Raw genomic sequence first — 22,040 nt, 5'->3', positions numbered from 1 at the left:
TAATCTCTTAAATTTTTGTTGGAAAGGAAAGGGTTAACACTGAAGAGAAAAAAAGATCCAATCATGATATTTATTTTCTGGTCTCTGGGGAGATACATCTAGCTAGCTAAGTCAGCCATTGGCTAGGCCATCAGAAGCAGGCATCTGGCATTCAACTGTATTAGGGCAAAATTGTGGAGTGACAGTGGAATCAACCAATCACATTTTGACTTAATGGGTGGGACCGTTTTTACAAAAACTAATGGAAACTTCTGCCTTCTTGAAGGCCAACAGGCCACTGTGCAATAGCCAGCAGTAGTTAACCCACAGTCTGGCTAGCTTTTGTTGTCGGCAAGTTTGCAGCGGCTGCAGCAGGTGTTATCAAAGAGGATGATGTTGCTAATTTGTTAGCTTCTCCCTTTTCAAGTTAAGTTTCAAATGATCATCATCTTGTGAGTGGAACTGTGTTTTTTTATTGTAGCGTGCTTGAAGTTGTTAGCCATCTCTTTGAAAATAACTTGTGTGACAAGTTATTGTGTGTGGGTGTGAAACAATGTTACATTTAAAGTGGAAATGAAAGCATTTTAGTAACATGAAATCTTATAGAAAATGTGTTCATATATGCCTCCTGGGACAATATGACACTTTTTAAAAACATTTTCTGACAAGCGACCACTTAGGGTCATTTTCATGTTTTCATAAATTCTTAGAATGTTTGGGAATTACGTTAACTAAGACATTTGTGAAAATGCTTTAGTAATTGTCCAAACGCACACGGCTGTGCGTTTGAACAATTAATAGACACTGCAGTAAATAAAACAGAATAAAAACATCTGTCTTGTCCAGGACCAGAGTCTACACAGACTGGTGCGCTATACCCAATCAGAGCTATAGTAGGCCTTTAAACAAACAAGCAAAYTGCCACACGGGYCTACCATCATTCACTTTGAACTTGACTGTGTGTTTACAGGCAGTTGCAACAGAGCGACTTTAAATCATTAGAACGCATTCGTCAAAAGTCACAAAATATACCTGAATAGATTTCTGCAAATTTGTAAATACCATGGGAGTCCTCTTGGGAGAACTTTACAGTCCTATTGATCAAACAACCATGAAAAGGTGTGTATAACTGAGGGAGAGAGAGCATATCAACAACAACAAGATCAATAACTAACRATAGCCAGAGCAAGATGAGCTAAAATCTAACGAAGGAACATTACATAAACTTTTCCAGCTAGTTGGCCGTCAAAATTGCACTGATAAACGGTGGGGAATTGTAGCCTCCTCATCCTTCTGCAGCGTGCCTGCCAATGCATGCTTGTACCAACCAAGCACCCAAGCTAACTGGCTAACATTGGCTAGCTTGCTAGCTACTTCCAGACACAAATGAGAGAACACTTCACTCTGATCATTTTACTCACCCTAACAGAACTGGTTAGGTGTTGACATGTTATTTAGAGTAACTATAACTTTTAACATGCATTCCTCACTAACTATAACTTTTTTTGCCTACGTTTACTGACACCGGTGTGTTGCGCATTCGTAAATTCATAATCTGTATTGCGCACTAGCACACTCAAACGAGAGTGCTCTGAAATTGGAGTAGTTAACCAAATGACACCTGCATCTCTAGCTGTGAATAGCCAACGAAAGACAATATGAGTGGAAAACGTCAGTCACTCACCCACTCTTCCAATGGCATGACATCCTCCTAGCAGATATCTAGCTAACGTTAGACTCTGTGTTTTTAGCTTGCTACATAAATAGAGATGCTAGCCTATTAGCCACATTATGACTGACTTGTGATCATTGCTAGTTTGATTGTGTTGACATTCCCAGCCTTAGTTACATTCGTCCGTTTTTGTCCAGAATATTGAGTCATTGAAACTGAAACACTGCATCCCAAATGGAGGCAGAAAACAATGTACCAGGCCAGCTGTGATTTACAACCTGATAACAATATTTTTTGGACTACCAAGAAATGAATTKCTGAATTATATGAATCATGCATTGAACTSCATCCATCTATTTTACATTTACATTTAAGTCATTTAGCAGACGCTCTTATCCAGAGCGACTTACAAGTTGGTGCATTCACCTTATGATATCCAGTGGAACAACCACTTTACAATAGTGCATCTAACTCTTTTAAGGGGGGGGGGGTAGAAGGATTACTATTCTGCCAGCAATGCCTTAGTGTACATCATGGAACGTTGAGTCATATAGAACCTATTTTTAAAACCTCTTATGAAGTTGGTTTTGTAACATAAACTGGGAACTGATATTATGATTGTCTGTGTTTCATATCTACAAAGTAGTTCAAACACTGTCAGTTCCACTTTGCACTTTAGGTAAGCGGTTACTTTGTGTGCTAAACGTGAAATGGTTTTTGCAATAGGAAGTAATAGTTGTACATTTTGATAGGGAAATKCTTAATGGTTGTGTTTTTGTATTCTTATGATTGGGACCTACTGGCTTATTATGTCAGAGTTTATGGACTGCTTATCCTTTAACATCATGCTGTGTGTGACTGCTGTCTTTCCATCGGCCCTATGCAGTGGTGTAGTGGTGCCTGGAGAAGTGGGTATATTTTCCCCAAAAGTTCCCAAATGGCCCACCCAGCGAAGGAAAGGCAGCATGTGTGAAAAATATTTTTTTTTACTGTTTCTTTTTTGTTTTCCAATAGATTTTCCCGATTTTCACTCTTAAAATCACACTTTTTTTAAAAGAAAAAAGACATACATTTGCGAAGGAACAGCACCCTGTGTGAAAAATACTTTGTTTCCCATTTTTTTAAAATGTTTTCCAACAGTTTGTTTTTTTAATAGAAAAAATACACCAATTTGATGGTCTAAGTGTACAACCATGCGTAAACCACATCAATCTGTCAGTGCCTGGCTCGCCTGGCTCCCCAGTGGGTGGGCCTCTGTCCACCCAGGCCCATCCATGTCTACACCCTAGATGCAAACAGTGCATGATATCAATTGCGTATCACAAATAGCCTACTAACCAACACTTCGGGCTAAACGTTTTCATTACAATGTTACCTTAATTGGATATCATAAATTTAAACGTATTTCCAACCCTACCGGCTACCGATATCATTATTCTGTGAGCTGCTCCATACCAAAACCAGTTGAGAGCTGCGCACTCTTGCTGCCTAAAGATGATATTCCGCTGAAACTAGGCTATGTGTGCAGCGCGCATGTGAATATGCGATTGTGTAGGCTACTTTGTGCATGATTTCTCTGTACTACATAATTGATAAGTCTTATACCTCCACTACACTACTTTGATACGCATTAGTAGGGATAAAGAAGTGACTATAAGCAATGCTCACTGAAAAAAGTGGGTATACGGTTAATGCCTGCGTATACCCTCCACTACACCACTGACCCTTAGTGTTATAGAAAAAGTGCACTCTCCCACATGAGTGCGCTGGTATTACGGTTGATGTCCTTTCAGAATCACGAACCTGTCACACACTGAAGGCCTATAGGTTGCCACTGCTCAAACATGTCTATAATAGATATAAAGACTGTTAAGATATTAATGTTTCAACAAAGGAGTGTGGCGAAGMGGTTTTATGCGCTGACTGAATGGAATCTGATAATTATGAGTTTTTTACTCYGCTGGTCTCGGTAAGAAATATAGCGTTTTGTAGTATACTGTAGAAAACTATACTAAACACTACAGTATTATCCGCAAAGAAACACTAGTAAATACTACAGAGATGTCCACAAAAACACAAAAGAAAATGTACTATAGTAAATACTACAGTATTTAATTTGCATATACCCTGCCCATTCCTCTCCCCATATCCCAATTTGTGCCACCTGTGAGTGAGAAACCTACATGCCAAATAGACCCCCATGCTGTGTTTCTACAGGTTAGAGAAAAGAACAGTAGTGCTGAACTTTCTGTTCAGAACCCAGTCCTACCTACCTACCTACAGGTTATGGAAAATGTGCTATTTTACTATTTCTCCAGTAGGTTTCTTCAAGTAGAAAGTCCCCCACTTCTGTCAAAGATTAAACAAAAACACTACAGTGGATACTACTGTATACTACAGTCTGCAAAAACACTACAGTAATTACTATAGTATATGTTGCTCTTTTTTTCGACTTTATTTTTCTATTTATACACTGAACAAAAATATAAGCAGAACATGTAAAGGATTGGTCTCATTTTTAACGAGCTGAAATAAAATATCTCTGAAATTTTCCACACGCATTTCTCTCAAAGTTTGTGCCCAATTTTGTTTACATCCCTTTTAGTGAGCATTTCTCCTTTGCCAAGATAATTCATCCACCTGACAGGTCTGGCATATCAAGAAGCTGATTAAACAGCATGATCATTATACAGGTGTACCTTCTGCTGGGGACAATAAAAGGCCACTCTAAAATGTGCAGTTTTGTCACACAATGCTACAGATGTCTCAAGTTTTGAGGGAGTGTGCAATTGGCACGTTAACTGCAGTAATGTCCACCAGAGTTGTTGCCAGAGAATTTAATGGTTATTTATCTACCATAAGCCAATGTATGGACAGCTGATGAAACTGTGAGTTTGCACAACCAAAGAATTTCTGCACATACTGTCAAAAACAGTCTCAAGGAAGTTCATCTGCGTGCTTATCGTCCTAACCAGGGTCTTGACCTGACTGCAGTTTGGCGTCGTAACCGACTTCATTGGGCAAATGCTCACCTTCGAGGGCCACTGAAGTGTACTCTTCACGGATGAATTCCGRTTTCAACTGTACCGGGCAGATGGTAGCATGTATGGCGTTGGGTGGGCGAGCAGTTTGCTGATGTCAACGTTATGAGCAGATGCATGGTGGCGGATGGACATTCATAAGCTACGGACAACGAACAAAATTGCATTTTATCAATTGTAATTTGAATGCACAGAGATACCATGRCGAGATTCTGAGGCCCATTGTCGTGCCATTCATCCACCACCATCACCTCATGTTTCAGCATGATAATGCACGGCCCCTAGTTGCAAGGTTCTGTACACAATTCCTGGAAGCTGAACATTTCCCAGTTCTTCCATGGTCTGCGTACTCACCAGACATGTCGCCCATTGAGCATGTTTGGGATGCTCTTTATCGACATGTATGACAGCGTGTTCCAGTTTCCGCCAATATCCAGCATTGAAGAGGAGTGAGACAACATTCCACAGGCCACAATCAGCAGCCTGATCAACTCTATGCGAAGGATATCTGTCACGCGCCATAAAGCAAATGGTGGTCACACCAGATACTGACTGGTTTTCTGATCTATGCCCTACCTTTTTTAAAGGTTTTAGTGACCAACAAATGCACATCTGTATTCCCAGTCATGTGAAAACCATAGATTAGAGCCAAATKAATTTATTTCAATTGACTKATTTAACTTGTAAAAGMTTTGAAATTGTTGCGTGTTGCGTTTATACTTTTGATTGGTGTACTAAACTTKAAATACTACWGTATTCACTGTAGTGTTTTTTCAGAATTCAGTCCGCAAATACACTACAGTGAATACTACACTATTCCTACCATATTATACACAATAGTATTTTTTCATGTGGGAGACTTTATAACATTTCCCAATGGATACACAGTGCATTCGGAAAGTATTCAGACCCCTTGACTGTTTCCACATTTTGTTACGCTACAGCCTTATTCTAAAATATATATATATTTTAAATCCCTCATCAATCTACACACAATATCCSATAATGACCAAGCAAAAACAGGTTTTTAGAAATGTATACAAAAATTAACTGAAATATCACATTTACATAAGTATTCAGACCCTTTACTCAGTAGTTTGTTGAAGAACCTTTGGCAGTGATTACAGCCTTGAGTCTTCTTGGGTATGACGCTACAAGTTTGGCACACCTGCATTTGGGGAGTTTCTCCCATTCTTCTCTGCAGATCCTCTCAGGCTCTGTCAGGTTGGATGGGGAGCATCGCTGCACAGCTATTTTCAGGTCTCTCCAGAGATGTTCGATCGGGTTCAAGTCCRGGCTCTGGCTGGGCCACTCAAGTACATTCAGAGACTTGTCCCAAAGCCACTCTTGCGTTGTCTTGGCTCTAAGGACAATTCTTTCGGCCTCATGGCTTGGTTTTGCTCTTGCTCTGACATGCACTGTGAACTGTAGAGCCTTATATAGACAGGTGTGCGCCTTTCCAAATCATGTCCAATCAATTGAATTTACCACATTGGACTCCAATCAAGAAACATCTCAAGGATGATCAATGGAAGCAGGATGCACCTGAGCTCAATTTTGAGTTTCATAGCAAAGGGTCTGAATGCTTATGTAAATAAGGTATTTGAGTTTTCGCTTAATTAATGTGCAACATTTTMTTTACCTGTTTTCGCTTTGTCATTATGGGGTATTGTGTGTAGATTGATGACAAAACATATTTAATCAATTTTAGAATAAGGCTGTAACGTATCAAACGTGGAAAAAGTCAAGGGGTCTGAATACTTTCCGAATGCACTGTATTGATTAGMTGGGCCCAATGTTGCGTGTCTCCAATAAGCCAATAGTGTCATGAAAAAAATTGTCATTGCTCTCAAATTGACATTGCCAACCACCTCAGAACCACCTCAGAACTGAATTCCACAGAATCGTCACAGAGGTTGCCATGTTAATTTCAACTAATATCACCGCTTCTCTATGTTTGTAAAGCTGATGTTTTTTCACTTGCACTCAGTGCATTGGAAATAGACTTCACGCTTGTAGCAAACAAACATGTGACATGTGCTGTGCCATGTATGTTCATGTAAGCTGTGTGAGCGTTGKCATTATTCTAGTACACGCCACTGTCATGGATTACATCAATTAGTTTCCTAAAKCCACTGTGACATGGTTAGTCAAATGGGAAGTACTAGCCCCAGAGAACCACTAACCTCTGTTTGACTACCCAGGACATCACACTGTCTTCTGCTGTCCTGGGACCATGTAACTCCTCCCTTGATCCATATTGTATCTTGGCAAATGTCATCAGTGATGTAAAGCTGGTTGATCATGATTGGCTTATTTCATCCATTGACTGCCAATTTATTGCCTGTATCCAGAACAGAATAGGCTCAGCCCCCCCCCAACCCCCCCATCCCCCAGGGCACATGTGGATCAGCTCCAGAGGCCTACGTAGACACACAAAAAAGAGTGGGAGAGAGAGAGGGGGGTCCAGGATTAGGGCCAGCTAACACATAATTCTGTGGGGTGTTGTTTGAAGAGAATGGAATTATGATTACAGATATACAATGCTTTACAGATAGACAATATGCAATGGAATAGTGTGTGGAGGTCCTTTTTTGTCTATAGTTGACAATGGGATTTTGAGTTTTAATTTAGATCCAATAACTTTGACAAGAGGTTGCATTGTCCACTGACATCAAGTTACTTTTTTCATTTCATRATATAGGTCCTCAATTTTTGGGGTTGCTTTCATGTAGAAGTAATCCCTCATCTCAGAGAGGGTGAGGCACCGAAAATTGGATTGAAAGATTAAACACTTGAAGGAAATGATAAAGGGCGGGCTCCCCAACGTATCGGTTTAGCTTCTTCCTTGGTTTGCCTCGTGGCTAATTTTAGGGATTGAGATTGACTTGAATCACTGGTGCAGTATCAGACACATGCGGGAGATCCATTTCTGGGGAATAACCTGCTAATAGATCCAGAGATGTTTCTGGTAGCATCAACCCCCTCCTGAGACATCTGTCAACAGCCACCGCACATCTCCAGTTTGCTGCTCTGCTGTCTATTAAGTCCCTTGAAGAGAGACTTTACTGAGTCTTCACTGTCTGTGGCCATGCTGTGTTGCTGGGGCAAGGCATGTCAAACTGACACAAATGAAGCAGGATGCAGGGCTACTTCCAGATGAGGTCACTGTTAGGGGTCCTGGAGACACTCACTCCTCTAACAGTCCTTAAATGTCCCAGTAAGAGGTAGTTATAATATAGCCTATACAGACATGGCTCTAAAGTGCGACCATCTTGGCCGTAACGATTAGGCTTCGCTTGCTGTACTGCTGTTTCTGAGTGCCCTAGAGAAAAAAATGCACACAGATTTGTAACTGTGGAGGTTGCACCATTACTACAGAGAAAAGCCGCTTGACTTTAGGCCAAACTGTACAAAGGTTGTGACCCATATTACCGGCGCTAAAAAAAAATCCTCCTTTGGCGCAGCAACTGGATCCCTGAATGTGTCGCCATTGGCGGCCCGCATTTTAGATTCATAAACCACGTCTTTAGCTGTTTTAACACTACTCGCGGGCCGTTAATACCTTGTTCAGTCACGTYGTTACCTCATTAGCTAGCTAACAACCTGGTAACTTTACCAGTGTATCTAAACATTTAGGGGCACAGAAAAAAACGGAAACGGCATAGCTTCTTCAGGAGCTCAATGATCATAGCAATGAATGAATGGATTAGATTCGCATGTTTTCACCCAGAACGTCGATCACAGTGTACAATTTTCAATGGAATGCATCTCAATGGTAATGGAAACGGTGCTTTTTACACAATGTAGAAATCGAATATTACACAAATGATTTCAATGACAGGTATTTGTATCAACATTGTACCTTTTATAATAAAAACATGTCTTTACAGGGTTGCGTATTAGGTTCTAGGGCACAACATGTGATTCAAAAGTAGCTAGAATTAATATAGGCCCATTAAAAGCTGTATCTCCATCAATTTAAAACATCTTATTTTCTAAATTGTATGTACTTCTCCTAACTTTTTTAAGTTGGGAGCAACAGTTCTACCAACTATAATTTTTTATTTGGAGGCCTGTATACAGATACATTATCTTATATCTATATCAAAAGCATGTCTCATACAGAGACCTTCCCTAGGTTACCAGTTTAGTTGTTAATTTAATATTTTTGTATGTAACCATTTACACTTTCTCTCMCTAAATGAATGGTGACACTGTTTCATTTGGCACCCAAACAATAAAAGTGTGTTTAACACAATACATCCCAGCGTGAGTGAAACTAGTTCTATGTGRACTTATTSGAGTGACAGGCACTCTACGCCAGGGCTATTCAACTATGTTCTTGTGAGAGACAGATTTTTAAAAAGTGAATTGCAGGGGGGCCAGACATTTTCAGGGATGTGATTATACTTCAGAAGAACTGTACCAAAAGCAACTTGGACACACCATATTCAGTGTTCAGTGTTGTTAAAAGTAATTAGGTCATTTTAAAATCGGTGTTCTCTTTACTGCCCTAACACACAGATAGTGATAACAGGAAACAAAGGAAACAAATGTGTACAAATTGTTTGAAGGAAACTTTTGAATCGGGCCTCATTGCCTTTATCTCAATAACAGATATAAATTACACTGAGATATGGCAATCAGGTAGCCTAATTGCAAATTTCAGTCTGTAGGAAGTATGCTTTGAATTAATAAAAARAWATATATATTTCTCACTCCCTTTTCAGTAAAAGGCACATGACAGCCCACTTGGAGTCCTGCAGGGGTAGTGAGCATCATACAGGGAAACAGAGAGCATGTATGGGTTCTTGAGAGTCCTGGGTTTCAGGAATGGGGTCATATTAGCTCATAGCTAGAAACCGCTAACACCGCTAGAAACCACACTAATAGGCCTGGTAGCACATGTCATTTTGGCACTAAACWGTTTTTTTGTGGGGATTTTTTTTTGTTCAGAACTGAACACAGATGTAGCACATTTATTTTGTGGGAAATATTGATCTATCTGATCAAGTTGAGCAGCAGCCCTTTAAAAATGCTTGAAAGAGCGGCCCTAAGCTGTGTAGGTGTATGAATTAAATAGGAGCTGACTCATGGTTACCTGTTCAGCTTCAGACCAGAGGCGTTCTTGGCTCTCGCTGCAGCTGTGGCACTCTGTGACATGTTTCTTCCACCTGATATCCCGTCCTTATGTCAATTGTCAAGATGAAGAGGAGCGCTGCATGAATCACGCCATTCTCCTCCTCCCTGCTTTTACCTCAGTGACTGGGGGAACTTTAGTGAGACTATGGAGAAGGCTCTCTCTCTCTCTCCTCCCCTTTAAACACATGTTCCCCACATTGGGAACTGGGGAGTCAAGAAGTTCACGGAGCATGGATCAGGATATCAGGGAATACTGTCTCGAGCTTCTCTGGGGATGGAGATTCCAAGGGATGGACCACACATAAGAGGCTTAAGCCTTACATTGATTGATTAGTGGAGCATTAGATTATTGTGGACTACAGGATAAAGATGACCGAGCACACCCCCAGTCTCATCAACGGGGCTGCAGTGGAGCAGGTTGAGAGCTTCAAGTTCCTTGGTGTCCACATCACCAACAAACTAACATGGTCCAAGCACACCAAGACAGTCGTGAAGAGGGCACAACAAAACCTATTCCCCCTCAGGAGAATGAAAAGATTTGGCATGGGTCCTCAGATCCTCAAAAGGCTCTACAGCTGCACCATCGAGAGCATCCTGACTGGTTGCATCACTGCCTGGTATGGCAACTGCTCGGCCTCTGACTGCAAGGCATTACAGAGGGTAGTGCGAACGGCCMAGTACATCACTGGGGCCAAGCTTCTTGCCATCCAGGACCTCTATACYAGGCRGTGTCAGAGGAAGGCCCTAAAAATTGTCAAAGACTCCAGCCACCCTAGTCATAGACTGTTCTCACTGCTACCGCATAGCAAGTGGTACCAGAGCGCCAAGTCTAGGTCCAAGGGGCTTCTAAACAGCTTCTACCCTCAAGCCATAAGACTCCTGAACATCTAATCAAATGGCTACCCAGACTATTTGCATTGCCCCCCACTCCCCCTTTACGGCACTGCTACTCTCTGTTGTTACCATCTATGCATAGTCACTTTAATAACTCTACCTACATGTACATATTGCCTCATCTAAACGGTGCCCCCGCACATTGACTCTGTACCGGTACAGAGTCTCGCTATTGTTATTTTACTGCTGCTCTTTAATTACTTGTTACTTTTATTTCTTATTCTTATCCGTATTTTTTTTAAACTGCATTGTTGGTTAGGGGCTCGTAAGTAAGCATTTCACTGTAAGGTCTACACCTATTGTATAACTAATAACGTTTGATTTGATTTGATTAGTGGTCCTGAAGTCTCACACACAACCCCTAGATGAAGACTAGCATTTATTCTGTGGAGAATAAAAGTCTCAGTAGCTGAACAGGTTCACGTTCAGGAGCATGGACGGTAATGGGGTTAGATGTAGAGAGACAAACATCAGATCAGGTAATAGCATCATACGGTATCCCAGGAATCGAACATAGAATAAACAGCTAATAGTTGAATGACGGTTTTTGCTGGACTAGGCATCACTGTAGAGTGTGGAGCCAAACACATGCTTGGACAGACAATGTGATGGCGTTCACAGCTTGAATGTGTGAACGTGTTTACTCCTCCTCCTCATACAGTACCTCAGGTGGAATCCAGCTCCAATGCAGTCAGAGCACCCCCACCTCATGCCTAGTGCCTACTCCCCCACACTGACCCCCCCTTGAAGTTTCACGCCTTTCAGAAAGGGAACGATGTGGAAGACGACGAGGGAGAGATAGAAAGCACAGGCCCGGGTAGGACTGTCATGAGGCCCTAATGACTAGGTGTCATGGCAACCAGATGGCAACACATGAGTTGTCAATTTCACAGTCTAATTTGCAGCTGTGGCAGTGGATAGAGGGAGTGTATGGGGGGATGATCTTGGGAAACAGCAGGGAGAAATTCCTCATTTAAAACATGTGGTTGGTCATTTCTTATTTACAAATCCATGTTTTAACATTTTCAAGGCTGGCATCTAGCATTCAAGCTTTAGCACAGCCATAACGGCATCTCTTCAGAGCATTTGCTAAGACTGTGGTAAGCCTATTTGTAGATCCATAGAGATTGATTTGGGGAGATTGCTAGTGTTTACCCACTGGGCACAGATGTCAATTCAACGTCTATTCCACGTTGGTTCAACGTAATTTAATTTTAATGACGTGGAAGCAACGTTGATTCAGCCAGTGTGTGCCCAGTGTGTAATGATCTCAGACTAGTTATTCACTGACTTCCTATGTTTCCTCCACTKAGTTACTGTAAATGCATCATGCTTGAGGGAACATTGAATATGATGTATAATTCATGTAGAAAACAAAGAGCTAGTAAAGAGCCAAGCCTACAGTGCCCTGAGCAACAGCCCATTCAACCAAACATTGGAAAAGAATAGAATTGTCATTCTAGGSTACAAGACAACTTCCACACCAAGGCAACATTCTATGGGCCATTTATGTCCGAAAAAGAGGCTGCCTGACTGCCCCTTTAAAAGAGGGCCAATTCTCCACAAGATTCAGAGAGATATGAGGAAGGTGCCGGGTAGGAACTACTGTATATGTGGTCCACGGTGTGGAAAGAGCAAAGACAAATTTTTCTTCACATTTACAAGTGCTATGGGGAAAATGCATGACATTTGGTACACTCTGGTCCCAAGAACCCCTCCTCAAGCTGAATTACATGAGCGACATGACAGGAAATATTAATTCAGAATGTCAGAGTAGAAGGACAGGTATGGTGCCCTTGTGGCGTAGATAAGAATAGATAGAACATATGTAAGTTTTAATGCAGTAGTACCCTGGAGAAAAGTTAAATGACTAACTAGGGGAAACTTTGTCCCTCCAGTTTATTAACCGGTTTAAGTAGACAGATTTTGAGTAATATCAAGTTCTGAATATCCAAAAAAGTTGACTAGCCATGTGAAGTGCAAGTTAATAGCTTACAGTACATATGATATAATATTGATTWGATACTTTTAAAGTTTTGTTCTGCTGAGTCAAACATTCCTTTTCCCACGCACCCCAAAAATAACTCCCCAACCCTTTGTCACTGCAACAGAGGAAAATAATAGTATATGAATGTGAATCCGTCTCTCTGATGATATAGACTCAACGGCACTGGGAGGAGCAGCAGGCTTTTGGCAGGGCCTCTCCTGTGTTTGAGCTTTCTTAACGGAGCATGTGACACGGTGCTCATGCTGCCATCYTGGTCCTGTGTTGGTTTAGAGAGCTCCACAGGGGGGCTGCAAGGCTCGGTTCTGGAGAGAGAGCGTTTCTCCACTCCCCATTCCTGCCTGCTTTTAATGGCCTCTTTCCACAAATACTTTCCCTCCCTCTCTGCTTGATCAGCTGTAACAACTCTCCTCCCATCTTTCCTTCTCCTCTTCTTAAGTGCATTCCAGGAATGCATGACTTGTTTTTCACCGTTGCCAGATGTGGGCGGAATAGCAAGGGAGATCTTTTGTTTACCTGATTAAATTAATACACAGAACTCTACTGATCTATGTAAGTTATTGTGTTTAAGAAATCAGAAAGAAAAACAGAAATACATGCTCCATGCTGTGAATAGTGTAGCAGCTCGTCAAAGAAGATGCATGGAACAGTACTAATTGGCTACTTGTAATTGGCTACTTGTCTGACAGACAGTTCAGGTCAACCAATGAGTCGAACCACCTCAGCTCTATCATTGGTTGATTGTATTCTCCAAAAAGTGATGCAATATTTGGAGATTAGGTGAGATTATTGCCCCATCAAAAATGAAGCGACACTTGCAACAGAGTAAAAAWAATATATCTATCTGCTATTGTTTGATAGTTAAATACCATTTTAAACCTAACACTGCTTGGCATGATTGTTCCCTGATTTTATCAAGGGCAACGCTGGTGATAGAATACAAGCAACCAGGATATTGCAATTGGAATTCAAATTGAATGGGAGGAATATTTAGCAGTGAAATTGACAGCCTAGCAACATGCACAATTAGGCTGGAGGTAACATCCAGCTATTCTGTCTGGAGGTGTGTGCCCAGACGCACAGTTCAACTGTAACAGTGGGGGGCAGTCTGGAGGAACATTGTGACAGGAGGTGTTACTGTGGCTGGAGAGATCGCAACAGCAATGGACCCACATGAAAAAATACTATAGTATATAATATGGTCTAAATACTATAGTATTAATATATTTATATACACTGCTCAAAAAAATAAAGGGAACACTAAAATAACACATCCTAGATCTGAATGAATGAAATATTCTTATTAAATACTTTTTTCTTTACATAGTTGAATGTGCTGACAACAGAATCACACAAAAATGATCAATGGAAATCAAATTTATCAACCCATGGAGGTCTGGATTTGGAGTCACACTCAAAATTAAAGTGGAAAAACACACTACAGGCTGGATCCAACTTTGATGTAATTCCTTAAACAAGTCCAAATGAGCTCAGTAGTGTGTGTGGCCTCCACGTGCCTGTAATGACTCCTACAACCCTCTGGGCATGCCTCCTGATGAGGTGGCGGAAGCATCGCCAACTCCTGGACAGTCTGTGGTGCAACGTGGCGTTGGGATGAGCCGACATGTCCCAGATTTGCTCAATGGATTCAGGTCTGGGGAAGGGCGGGCCCAGTCCATAGCATCAATGCCTTCCTCTTGCGGAAACTGCTGACACACTCCAGCCACATGAGGTCTAGCATTGTCTTGCATTAGGAGGAACCCAGGCCAACCGCACCAGCATCTGGTCTCACAAGGGGGTCTGAGGATCTCATCTCGGTACCTAATGCGTCCCAGGCTCCTCTGGCGGAAGCACATGGAGGCATGTGCGCCCCAAAGAAGCCACCCCACACCATGACTGACCACCGCCAAATCGGTTCATGCTGGAGAATGTTGCAGGCGCAGAAAACGTGTCCATGGCGTCTCCAGACTCTGTCACGTCTGTCACGTGCTCAGTGTGAAACCTGCTCCCTATTGTGAGAGCACAGGGCGCCAGTGGAGAATTTGCCATCTTGGGTGTTCTCTGGCAATGCAAACGTCCTGCACGGTGGTTGGGCTGTAAGCACAACACCCACCTGTGGCGTCGGGCCCTCATACCACCCTCATCGGAGGTCCTTGTTTCTGACACGTTTGAGCAGACCATAATGCACATCTTTGGCCTGCTGGGAGGTCTTTCGGGCTCTGGCACGTGCTCCTTCCTGCTCCTCCCCTTGACAAAAGGCGGAGGTAGTCGGTCCTGCTGCTGGTTGTTGCCCTCCTACGGGCCTCGTCACGTTTCCTGATGTACTGGCCTTGGTCTCCTGGTTAGCAGCTCTCCATCTCTGGACACTACGGCGGACAACACAGCCAACCTTCTTGCACAGCTGCATTGATGTGCACCTGGGATGAGCTGCAACTACCTGGCCACTGTGTGGGTGTAGACTCCGTCTCATGCTACCACGATGTGAAGCACCGCCAGCAATCAAAAGTGACCAAAGCATCAGCCAGGAAGCAATACTGAGAAGTGGTCTGTGGTCAAACCTGCAGTAACCATCCTTTATTGGGGGTGTCTTGCTTGAATTGCGCTCATAAATTTTCCACCTGTTGTCTATTCCATTTGCACAACAGCATGTGAAATTTATTGTCAATCAGTGTTGCTTCCTAAGTGGACAGTTTGATTTCACAGAAGTGTGATTGACTTGGAGTTACATTTTGTTGTTTAAGTGTTCCCTTTATTTTTTTGARCAGTGTACTATAGTATTCACTGTAGTGTTTTTGCAGACTTTACTGTAGTATTCACTGTCTTGTTTTTGTGGACTGAAATCTGCAAAAACACTACACTGAATACTGTAGTATTCACTGTTGTGTTTTTGCGGACATGACTGTAGTATACTGTAGAATTTACTGTAGTGTTTTTGCAGACATTGCTGTAATATATTGTGGTATTTACTGTAGTGTTTTCACTGACATAACTGTAGTATATTGCAGTAAGACCTGCCRACTAGGGTTAGCTAAAATGACACAATTACCAGACTATACCAGTTACTGTTTAATGAGGGGAAAACCTCAAGCAGAACACAGTAAATACTACAGTGTACTACATTCATGTCTGCAAAAACACTACAGGGAATATTAGAGTATTCTACAGTCATGTCCGCAAAAACACAACAGTGAATACTATAGTACACTACAGTCATGTCTGCAAAAACACCACGGTGAATACTATAGTACAGTACAGTCATGTCTGCAAAAACAATACAGTGAATACTATAGTACACTACAGCCATGTCTGCAAAAACCTGCAGTATATTAGTCACGTAAAAACACTACAATCAATAATTTAGTATACTACGGTTATTTTAGCCCTTTTTCTCCACAATTTGGTATCCAATTGGTAGTTAGTCTTGTCCCATCGCTGCAACTCCCGTATGGACGCGGGAGAGGCAAAGGTCGAAAGCCGTGCATCCTCCGAATACAACCCAGCCAAGTCGCACTGCTTCTTGACACAATGCCCGCTTAACCCGGAAGCCAGCCACACCAATTTATCAGAGGAAACACTGTACACCTGGTRACYGTGTCAGCGTTCACTGCGCCCGACCCGCCACAGGAGTCGCTAGTGCGCAATGGGACAAGAACATCCCTACCGGCCAAACCCTCCTCGACTCGAACCAGGATCTCTAGTGGCACAGCTAGCAATGCGGTGCAGTGCCTTAGACCMCTGCGACACTCGGGAGGCCTATAGTGAATACTATAGCATAYTACAATCATGTCGGCAAAAACACTGCAGTAAATACTACAGTGTATTACAGTCACTTCCTCAAACACTACAGTGAATACTATAGCATACTACCGTCATGTCTGCAAAAACACTACGGTAAAGTCCGCAAGAAGAAATTTGTATTGCATTGTATCCACATTTGTGAATTCTCCAGTATACTACAAAATTCTATAGTAAGCACTACACTATCGAGGGGGATACTACAGTGTATACTGTATAGTATTCTTCAGTTTACTACAAAAGTCTGTATTAAGTGTACTACACTGTACTACAAAAGTCTGTATTAAGAACTACACAATTGAGGGATACTACAGTGTGTAGTACAGTATTCTCCAGTATACTACAACATTTTAAAGTAAGCACTACATGATCAAGGGATACTACAGTGTCACCTGTCCTCCCTCGCGCGCGCTGTTTTTCAACATGGTTTGGTCTAGGCCCCTTAATTCCAGTGATGGGAAATCTTAACGCTACAGGATACAATGACATTCTATACAATTCTGTGCTTCCAACTTTGTGGCAACAATTTGGGGAAGGCCTTTTCCTGTTTCAACATGACAATGCCAAGGGGGCACAGCTAGGTACATACAGAAATGGTTTGTCGAGATCGGTGTGGAAGAACTTGATTGGCCTGCACAAAGCCCTGACTTCAACCCAATCAAACACCTTTGGGATGAATTGGAACGCCGACTGTGAGCCAGGCCTAATCGCCCAACATCAGTGGCCGACCTCACTAATGCTCTTGTGGCTGATTGGAAGCAAGTCCCCGCAGCAATGTTCCAACATCTAGTGGAAAGCCTTCACAGAAGTCTGGAGGCTGTTATAGCAGCAAAGGGGGGACCAACTCCATATTAATGCCCATGATTTTGGAATGAGATTTTTGACGAGCTTACTTTTGGCCATGTAGTTTAAAAACCTCTACGGGATCCGTGTCCCTATACCGGGACGGTTGAGCTAGCGTGTGCTAATGTGATTAGCATGACGTAAGTAACAGCAAACTTTCCAGGACATAGACATGTCTTGTATGGGCATAAAGCTTACATTCTTGTTAATCTAACTGCACTGTCCTATTTACAGTAGCTATGACAATGAAAAAATACCATGCTATTGTTTGAGGAGAGTGCACAACAATAAAACTTTTATCACGGCAACTGGTTTGATACATTCACCTCTGAAGGTAAATAATGTAATTACATTCAGTAATCTTGCTCTGATCTGACATCCTGAGGATCCCAGAGAAAAAATGCATTGTAGTTTTGTTTGATAAAATCCATTTTTATATTCAAATGTATGAACTGGGTTCTACAGTTTGAACCCCTGCTGTCTCTGGCTCCGCATCCACCCCGCCCGGCCATCTAGATGTGTGAAAGTTAGTGTATAAGCTAATGATCCATCATGTATTACATTCCTGGGAGTGGGTCAATTTAAATGTTGTATTAGCATATCATTTTTGTATGTTCTTTAGTTATGTACTTGAAAATGTATCAATTTGGCACATTTTGGTAGACTTGATACAAAATTGCAATGCTTTGCAATTGCAATGCTTCACTGGATCAATCTRAAACTTTGCACACACACTGCAAAATCTAAATTGCGCCTAAACTTCAATATTATGTTRTGGCCTTTCTCTTGCATTTCAGGAATGATTACATAATTTTTTTTCAAAACKGATGTTTTTTTCTTTGTATGATCTAATTTGTTATATTCTCCTACATTTAATATCACATTTCCACAAACGTAAGTGTTTCCTTTCAAATGGTATCAAGAATATGCATATCTTTGCTTCAGGTCCTGAGCTACAGACAGCTAGATTTGGGTATGTCATTTTAGGCGAAAATTGAAAAAAAAGGGTCCTTTCCTTAAGAGGTTTTAAGTAAGGGAGACCCGGGACGAAAGTAACATGTGGAGAAAGTAACACGCCCATTTTCTCAGAAGCTAGAATGACATAGTGACGTCAGTATGTTCATAATGGGGAGGACGAGCTCCCTGCAAAAAAAACAGCCCAGTCTGACTATGTTTCAGGAGTTATCAACAAAAAGTGGTTTTGAGCGATGCAAGTATAAAAACTGGGAGAGGTTACAAGAGAGACGGGTGGGATGAAAGTCATACAATGTTAACTGATGACCTGGAATAAAATGAAATTGTTTAAACACAGACTATTGTCTCCTATTGCTTTTATAATGTTAGCAAAATATCAACAAGTGACAATGTTTGAAAATGATATATGACATTGAATTTATGCCTTAATCAATTGACTTGATGCATCACCTTCTCATAAGCTTTTATCCACAGGTTAGTGATTAAAAATGTATATATTTTACTGAACCTATAGCACTAATCGACACAAGCGTGACATTATGTCTGACAGTACGTTTGTTGAAAGTAAGTAACAAGCATTACAAACCGGAAACATGGAGATAAGATATTGTGCACTTCTCGCTAGTTGTTACTTCCGTTCCAAGGCTGTGTTACTCCCGCCCCGCCCCACCGCAAGGTACAAAGGTAACGGTATGGTAGTTCTGTTCTCATTCTATTTCATTTCAAGTCATTTACCCTGAAAATGAAATTACAGTTGCTAATGGTAGAGGACATATAAGTTGTTTTTCATAAAAGATGGTCTCTCTTGCTCCGTCGATCTGTGAGTAATTAAGGAAAAAACTAAAAGTGTTAATTTCATCCTGGTTCTCCCCTACTACTCATGATCAAGGGATAGTACAGTGTGTAGTATAGTATTCTACAATATACTACAAAAGTCTATCATAAGCTCTACATGATCGAGGGATAGTACAGTGTGGAGTTTAGGATTCTACAGTATACTGTACTACAGTTTACTATAATTTACTACAGAATTCTATGATAAGTACTATAGCATTCTATAGTAAACTGTAGTGTGTTTTTATGTGGGGAGTCTCCATATGAAACAACTGTATAACAATGTAAGTTAACAAATATACTACACTCTATTACTCTACATACAATTTGATGAAAGATTAATTCACTGACGCAGTCACTCAGTGGGTTATGAATATTTCGGTTTTATTTCATAGTCAACAATACAAACTAATAGGCAGAAAAAGGTTTCTACAATACATGTACTTTATTGATGCACTGGAAGCACTTGCATATTGCTTTTGCATCATACATAACCAGCAAATCCAATTTCGAGACATAATTGGGACATTTATAATAGCGGATCCCTGCAGTGTGTGATTTCCTGTTTGGTCTCCCATCCATTGTGAGGCAGCCTCTCCTCGCAGCTGAACAAACAACGCAGCGTCCTGTGGGTCTGCAGATACATCAGCGCACCCTTAATAAGGAAGCCACTAGCAAACCCCATTCACTTCAGCAGGTGCAGTGGAATGGCCTACACATGTTGCAAGGAAAGGCATATTTCTTATCAGCTACCCCCTTATTAGGAGACTGCCTCACCTGATGTATTTACCAGGAATCTGTGTCCAGCTCTTTGTTAGTCCCTTGTTGTTGTTAACATCGCTTCGAGTTCTAGTTCTGCTGTTGGCTGTCTGGTGCACAAATTAATGATTGTCACCACCTCATTGAAATGCAAAACCTGGGACCCGTATGTTTCCATTGAATTACAATTAATCACAAGACAAACCTATCAGAATGCATCTCCACCAGGCTGATTTATTGTCATCTCTGTGTTCTGAAGAATAGAAGCCTAATGAGTGAGATGTTTATACAATAGATAACTGTAGAGGACATACACAGTGTTGTGCTATGTCTTTATATTTTCATTATAACATATTGAAATCCATGTAAGATTGCTCCATCTGAGTCACTCTTCGACTGTTCCAACACTCTTGTGAAGATCTGAACACTGAGGGCCTCTGATATGCCCTGTAGGTTTAGTGAATGACTGGTGTAATGGAGAGGGGAAACTCATTACAATCTTGCAGTGGACTGGACTGCACAGCTTCTCACTGGACTGCCTGCCTGTCACATGCCAGGGATAGCAGGAGACCGGAGGAGATGACTATATGAGCTAAGATCCTGGCTCAAACTGCTTGAGGCATAAAWTTATTACATGCCTGGTCCACAGCAGCACAGACTCTCACTTTCTCTCCTGCACTTTCTTTCTCTCGCTATAGCTCTCACTCGCTTTATGGTCTCTCTCTGAAATGTTAATCTTTGCCTTAGTTCCAAGAAAATGTCTCCAGAGAGGTTCTGTTCTGACACTGCCAAGGCACAGAGTGTGATTTCCACATCTCAATCCCACAGAACACAAGGAGTATGAGACTTCTCTTCCTGCCAATGGATTCAGGGAGAAGGTGGGCGAACGCCGAACTGCAAAGGCATTAAACAAGCTCAGCTCCAGCCTTCCACCCCAGAGACTGCAAGGCGTCCATATATTTTATCCCTGTCCCCAGCCCCAGCTACATGCAGGAGTAGGCGGCACGGAGGAACCGTTCCCAGTCAAAGCCTCAGGCCACTCTCCAGAAAGCAGAGCAGAGATCTCCTGAATAAGAAACCAGGAATGCAGGCAAGCAGGGAAACTGGTGARCTGCACTGTATGTCTTGCGCAGAGGAAGGAGACAGTTCTTCCTATGCCGCTAACAGATCTAAAAATAAGTCTCTATAATAAGATGATTACCTTTACACATATCTCTGTGAGATAACAAGCACAACGCACCTACAGTAAGCCGTTTTTGATGTCTCTATTATCCTCCACATTGTAAAGCCCTTTGAGACTATACCAAGGCAATGCATAATCGTGCATCGCTGGCCACTACAATAGCAGTGGCCAGCGGAAGATGTTGTTGCATTTCTGTAATAGTCCATTCATATACAGATACAGTGGAGCATTCAGCAGCCTCCTCACCCTTGGCAGCAGCTCTCTCTAATGATGAAAACAGCTGTTGACAGACACAACTTGATGATCTGAATTACAACTCCCTTCTTTGCTATGGTGACGGCTGAACTAATTCACTGGCCTGGCCACAACAACAGCATGTGGGTTTATTCACAAAATGGAGCAATGAGTGAAAGGGCCAACTGTGATCGACTAAGACATGCCCGTTAAAAACATCTACTGACAGTAAAAGTAAGACATTGCTGTGCCAACATCTGATACTTGATGAAAGAAGTGTGAAGAGGTGGGACAGTGATGGTGCCGAGACCAGAGGAAAGGGGATATTGAAGTTGTGCCTATCTGCATAAGTTAATTGTTGAGGTAATGGGGTTCGCCTATTATGATGGCATGGTATAATAGTGAAAATATGCTGTTCTTCTCCATATCACAGTTGTCTTTCTCTTCATTCTATGAGTTTTCCTTCCGGGCTGCAGAACAGTTGCGTAGCCCCTGGTCCAGTGAGCAATGCTCCCTCCAGTGGATCCTCCATGAAATGCACTCCAAAGCTGGGGTACATCTCAATAGTCTAAGTTGTCTTCCTCTCCTCATCGCCTTCCTCCACCATATTAATGTCAAAGTACTTGATTGGTGAGTGCAAAATACCCCTAAGCCGAATATTGATCTCACCGACTCCGGCTC

Source organism: Salvelinus sp. IW2-2015, linkage group LG2 (genome assembly GCF_002910315.2).
Source record: "Salvelinus sp. IW2-2015 linkage group LG2, ASM291031v2, whole genome shotgun sequence".
Lineage (NCBI taxonomy): Eukaryota > Metazoa > Chordata > Actinopteri > Salmoniformes > Salmonidae > Salvelinus > Salvelinus sp. IW2-2015.
Note: the sequence above shows the minus strand (reverse complement) of the source record.